The sequence below is a fragment of the Bidens hawaiensis genome, unplaced genomic scaffold, assembly GCF_021521415.1.
Source record: "Bidens hawaiensis isolate Kalapana, Puna unplaced genomic scaffold, B.hawaiensis_p1.1 tig00034647_1, whole genome shotgun sequence".
Classification (NCBI taxonomy): Eukaryota; Viridiplantae; Streptophyta; class Magnoliopsida; order Asterales; family Asteraceae; genus Bidens; species Bidens hawaiensis.
The window spans coordinates 192,879-199,821 of record NW_027496001.1 but is presented as its reverse complement, the minus strand read 5'-3'; positions in this window follow the sequence as shown (position 1 = coordinate 199,821).

Genomic DNA, 6,943 nt, shown 5'->3' with positions numbered 1-6,943 from the left:
TTCTAACAAGTTTTAAAATACACCAGTTTTATGAATTAAACTTCCTTACGGTTACTTAATTATTTATGTTTAAGTATCTTTATAATGAAATCCTACCTTACAGCGTGGAAATCAAATATAGCTAAATATACTCAATTGACTTAATAGACTAAGTTGACAATCAAACCTAGACAAACTTCTTACGGATAACTAAATCTAGCAATCCTGACCAATAAAGATCTATCAATAACCTATCACCTTACAGCTTTCTAGGCTAGCAACTAACTTTTATTTATTTAATTAGTTTTATTGTTTTTATGATCTTATTCTAATTCAATCACAAACTAGTCAATAAAACAAAGAAAATGACCTAACAAAACCCTATCATATGAAACAATTAACAAGGGCAATGTTAAACAATAAACCTAAGCAAATAAAACCAAGTAATCATACGCATCAATTAAACCAAACTCAACAATTTACTTAAAACATAAAATCCGTAACAAACGAAATTCCAATCAAAATTAAACCAAACAAAGGTTCATCAAGACCTAGGTAGTTTATAAAGTTTAGCCTAGCATCATGTAATCAAAATCAAACAAAGTAAATAAAACCGAAAACATGGTAAAAACATGAGAAACGGAAAATCAAATATGATAAAACCCATAATCTTCACTTGCGAACGTCTAACTCTACACCGGCTGTTCTCGTGCCTTCAAAACCGCCAAGAATCTCGAATATCAGCTCTTTTAAACTCTAAATTCACTTGGTGGCAGCAGGGTATTGTTCAGGTTAAGATTAAGGATGTTTTTATACTGAAACATGGCCCAACACTGAACAAAAAAGAAATAAAATATTGACCACACACATCTAGGCGTCGCGCGGCCATGGTGTGCCCCCATGATCGCGCTGCGTGGCGCATGGGGAGGGGTAGGCCGGTCAGACCGGCCTGGTCTGACCGGTTCTTCTTCCGGTTCCTTCCTGACGCGTTCTGGATCCTCGTTATGGCTCGTTTTTCGCCCTTTTCGATCACGATCAACTTTCGGAACCTACAAAACATAATAATATTAGTAGTATACAAATCTTGACTAAAAAGAACGAAAACATATTAAATATTAAATAAAATATACACGGGATATATATAGCATTATATCAGCCGCATATGTGTTATTACACTTAAGCGTCGTATATGTACACTTGTACATACACACCCGCATATACATATGCGCTCCTACTTATGCGTTGGGCACATATCCACCGGATATGTGCAAGTCAGCTCATCTTCAACGCATTTTTAGGGTTTTTCAGCGATTCCGGCACCGTCAGCCGCCATTAACCACCACGGTTGGCCGGATTTTGATTATTTATAACCCAGGTAGCTTCGGGGTGTCTAGATCCAAGCTAAGGTGGCCCGTAAGCTCGTTTTTTATTTATTAAACACACGATTAAAGCTAGATCTAGATTCAATCGGTTCATTCGGCTTCCTAGGGTTGCGGTGTCGGATTCCATAATTTTGGGTCAGCTATGATAATTAATATCTTTCCTTCGGTTGCTCTTGGATCATAGATTAGAATGGTGTAGAGAGTGTTTGGCTTAAGTGTGTTTTTGATGGCGTAATCTAAGGTGTAGAATGATGGAAATGGAAAGGATTTAGGGTTTATGGAGTATTTATACTCCTAGAGCCCATGAACCTTAGGCTCATCTTCAACTTAATTCCATGATTTAATTCCTTACATTTTAGTCTACCATCCTTTTATCATTATTATTATCTTACTATTTTTCTATTAACTCAAATTAATTCCTCCAACGTAAATAATATTTTAATATTTTTCATAGCAATTCGGGATGTTACAAGCTGTCAGTCGAACCAACGGTGGTTTATTTGGCGGTAGCGATAGGAGGGAGCGAGAATATTCCGTTGATTAAGTTTTGTAGTAGGCACATGGGTTCTTAAACGGTTTTCGATCATCTTCATTTAACTGATTTTTGTCTTTAAAGGTTATTAAAGAAAGAAGGTATGACAAAAGTCAACGTGATTATTTTGATAATTATTGCACAGATTACGAGAAGGAGAAAAACTTTTGGTTTTTGTTTTTTTACTTAAACCAAATTTGCGATGGCTTTGTTCTAGTAGAGTCGTGAAGGTTCAAAACACTTAGGTTGTAGTAGTCAACAAAGAAAATTAAATACTCGGAGTGAGTTTGAGAGAGTGAAAGTGTAACATCATGAAAATATCGGATAAAAATATTAAGTTTCCAAAGTCAAGGGACCAAAAATGTCAAAATTCTAAACCTTAGGGTTAAAATAAAAATTCTGGTTTTCTGACCCATCGCGATACGCAATGGATAAGAAGGGAAACCCTTTGCGTATCGCGATGGGTTGACTGACACACAAACACGTGGCTTGCCTCGTGTCCACACGTGGCACAACATACGCCACGTGGCAGCACGTCCGCCACGTGTCACCACGTGGCACAACGCCTGCCACGTGGCAGGTCTAGAGGGTGACTGGACCAAGATACGTCGCGATACATGACGAGCAAGCCAAAGGGGCCATCGCGTACCGCGATAGGCTCCCTGGTTTGCCTATAAATAGTGAGTTTCGGGTCTCTTTCATTTCATACCCAAAATCAGCTCACTTATCTCTCGTTAACATCTCTCCAAACATCATAAACCATACCCTCGATACCTCGAAGTTCGTGCCCTCAATTCCTCGTAAATCGTGCCAATATATCGACGTTCCTCGAAGTACTGATGTGTTGTAAAACACACATATTTTCCGCACCTTTTTATCATCTTTAATGGCTTAATTATATAATAAATAATAGTTACGGCTTGTTTTTATATGATCTTACAAAGTTTAATAATTGTTGTAGGTTAAGAGAAAATGTTCGGGTTTTTGAAGACAAAAGAGGCTTTTATGATCAAGTTTGAAGACTACAACTCAAAGCCCGACCCAAGCCCACAAGAACCAAGCCTTTCATGTATTATTATTATATAGTATATCATACAAATAAAAAAAAAACCTAAGCACCCTAGTTGCTCTCATTTTTCCGACTGGCAGCAGGAGGTAAAGAAAATGAAAAGTTTGTTGATACAAGTGCAAGGATAGGAGAAATTATATGTTGTCTCCTTAAAAGAGACAACATATAATTCAGTTTTCTTTGGAGCAACAAGTGGGAATAACACAACAAAAAAAAATTATAATCTCAACAAACTTGGGCAGAAGTTGCGATCCGCAGTTTCAACAAGGAGGAAAAGAAATTATTTTTGGGTTTGTGAGATCAAGGGAACAAGAAGGAAGCGAAGGAGTACATCGGGACAGCAGCTCGGGGATGTTTTTCATCATTTATCTCAGCCCTATTCTTGAGTAAAACATCCATAAACTTTGCCTTATTGTTCAAGGTTCATAACTCTTTGATTTTGGTCTTTAAATTGAATTGTTTTGCAATTGTATTGAAGATTGAATTGTGTATGATCTTGATAGATTGTTGGATGGTTTTAATTATGTTTGTGGTGATTAATATGGTGTTTATACTAATGTATATCTACTCTCCAAAAATCATGTTAGGCTAAACTTGTTAGTTCTACCTAGGTTTGATGAATATTGTTAGGTTTTAGTAAGTAATATGGATTGTTTGATCATCAAGACTTGATTTGTTAATGAAAGTTAGGTTTAATATTGAATTAGATTGTGTTTAGTGGCTGTGATTTTCTTAATTATACTAATATACCCCCTTGCTTTGATTTATTGAATTAGTTTTGATTGATTATTGCTTGTTTGACTATTTACTTTGTGTTTAGAGATTGTTGCGGGAAGTACAACCGTAGGGTTTAAATGGGTGTGTTAATTTGTTTGAATCAGCGGGGTAGGCACCTTCTTAGAGACTGAGATGTGATAGGAAGTAAGGTCGTCTCATTGTCGGGTTTGGGTTTGTGAGCGATTAGTTGGTCTAGTTTAAGTTAAACCAAATTGTTCCTCTATCCTTGTTTGCATAGTATTCATTTCCATTAGGGCCGTGTGTTTGTGAGTCCGAGAGGAGAGTCGACATTAGAACACTTTAACAACTCGGTTCCCGGTTTGTTCTTAAAATCAACTAAGTGTAAGTTAGGTTTTGTTAGTGAGACCGAGAGGAGATCTAGCTTTCTTGAGTGAACCTTAGTTGTGTCATCCTTCGATACCGGTGTCGTGAGATTATTCAATCCATTAACTTGTTAGACCTTCAATAGGATTCTTACCTAGGTAGACGTTTTCTCCATTGCCAGTTAAGCTTCTAAATTCCGTTAAGTGTTTCATTAAGTCTTTTTTAGTCTTTTAATTTAGTTAAAGTAATTAGGTCAAGCAATTAATTATTAAAAATCATTTAAAAAATATTAAGGTTGGACTTGGATTAGGGTTTATAATCTGAGCCGTTCTCACGTGTCTTCGAGTTCGATATCCGGACTTTCCTCATCTTTGCTATACATGACAGGTACACTTGCCGTCTGTGTAAACTAGGATAGGTTGTTTGGTTTTTAAAACTTAGTTGTGATTTCGTGTTATATATATATATATATATATATATATATATATATATATATATAGTCGCACATCAAGTTTTTGGCGCCGTTGCCGGGGACACGGTTTGAAGCGATTAGAGAACGACCCGAGGTTGGGGACTTACCTGCTTTATGTTTACTTGCTTATTTGTTTTTAGTTTAATTTTAGCCTAGTTAATTTTAGTTTTTCTTTTTAGTCGTATATGTCATACCCACTCACAAGGACCGCCGAAGCTTGAAACGTCTGAAGATACCGAGAAAGTCCAGCCCGAGAGAGAGCGTTCCGTTTCACCGACAGGTTCTGATTCTTCTTCTTCTTCTTCTTCTTCTTCTTCTTCTTCTGTTTCTTCCGTTTCTTCTAGGGATAGGAACATGGGTGACCAACCGCCTAGGAGAGTAGTAGCTGACTGTGGTAGGCCGACTCCGAATCCTCATTCTAGCATCACTTTACCGAACGGTACCGCCGCTGGTAACTGGTCCATTCCTGCCCACATCATGCAACTCATCAAGACCGCACTCCAATTCCAAGGGCTAGAGAGCGAAGATCCTTCAAACCACATCGACATGTTTGTTCAAATGTGCGAAACTTTCAATATCGGCAACATGAACGACGAAGCCATCTATCTCCGTCTTTTTCCCTTCTCACTTGCCAGAAAAGCCTACAAATGGCTGAAGTCACTACCTGCTAGATCCATCACCACTTGGGCGGGCCTTCAAAATTCATGACCAAATTCTTTCCGCCATTTAAATCCGATCGACTCCGTGAGGAGATTTTTTCCTTCCGCATGAGGTCCGACGAGTCTTTTGGGGAAGTTTGGGAAAGATTCAAGGACCTCCTTCTTAGTTGTCCTCACCAAGGTTTAGACAAATGGATACTTATAGAGATATTCTAAAATGGAGCCACACAACACGTGAGAGAGATGTTGAACCAAACTGATAACGGGAACCTCCTCAAGAATAAAGATCCCGATAAGTGCGTCGTCGTTTTTTATGATCTTGCAGCGAGCTACGAGGGGCACGGGGGCAGAAATTCTTTCACGTCATCGAGAGGAGTACTTCAGGTCGATTCGAGCACTAGCATGCATGCGCAGATTGATGTTTTAAACAAACTCGTTAGAGATCTTACCGTTAAGAGCGTCGCGAAGTGTGAGGTTTTCCGAGGGGGTCACGACACCATTGACTATCCTGTTAAGTCAGATAGCAATCAGGAGGAGGTTGACTTCGTCAACAACCCCTAGAGATATCAAAACTCCACCTTCGGCGGGAACCCTGTCTGGAGAAATCAGAATAACTATCGAGGGGGATAAGCCATTGGCTACCAAGCCCAATGCCAAAATTAGCGTCATCTATTCGGGCAGGGGAGTTCAGGTCAGGAGAGTTCGGAATAACGGGGGAGAGAGGAGAAGAAAGCCTCACTAGAGGAGATGATGGCTGAGCTACTGAAGCGAGATGAGAGGAACCGAGAGACAAATGGGGAAAAATTTGCGGAACACGATGCTATGCTGAAGAACCAGGCCACATCTCTAGCTAGTCTTGAGTGTCACGTCGGAGATATTGCCAGCCAGTTATGCGAGAGAGCACCAGGTTCACTACCGAGTAATACTAAGAAAAATCCAAGAGGGTTCGCCAAAGCGGTGACTACTAGGAGCGGTGCTAGAAGAGAAAGAGAGGCTGATCCTTCGAGAGTTGTCACACCTGCGGTCGATGAATAAGAGCAGGTGGACGAGGAGATCCAGATGGAGCCTCCTCCGATCGAGGCACATCTGCAGACTATCCCTGCGAGAGTACGAAGCCGGCCGATAAACCTTCATCATCATCTAACCCACCTCTCAGAGTCTACAAACCCAAATTGCCTTATCATGGAAGACTCCGATCTGACAGAGACGATGAGCAAAACTCCAAGTTCCTCGAACTTCTCAAGCAGCTTCACCTGAACATTCCTTTCCTTGAGGCGCTTACTCAAATGCCCAAATATGCCAAATTCCTCAAGGACATTCTTTCCAATAAGGAGAAGCTAGCTGAGGTCTCGTCTATTTCGTTGAGTGTCGGGTGCTCTGCAGGCTTGCATAGCAAGTTTCCTGAAAGGATGGCTGATCCTGGGAGTTTTACAATTCCCTGCATCTTAGGATACGATACAGCTCGACATGCTTTGGCCGACCTTAGGGCCAGCATCAATATCATGTCGTATTCTGTGTTCGGTAAGTTGGGTCTTGGAGAACCGAGGCCAACCCGAATGAGTATCCAACTTGCTGATCGTTCCGTGAAATACCCGCGAGGGGTGGTCGATAACATACTTGTCCATATCGACAAGTTCATTTTCCTGGTGGACTTTGTCATTCTGGATATGAATGAGGATGATAGTGTCCCTCTCATTTTAGGCCGACCATTCCATGCCACCGCACAGGCGTTGATCGACGTCCTTGAGG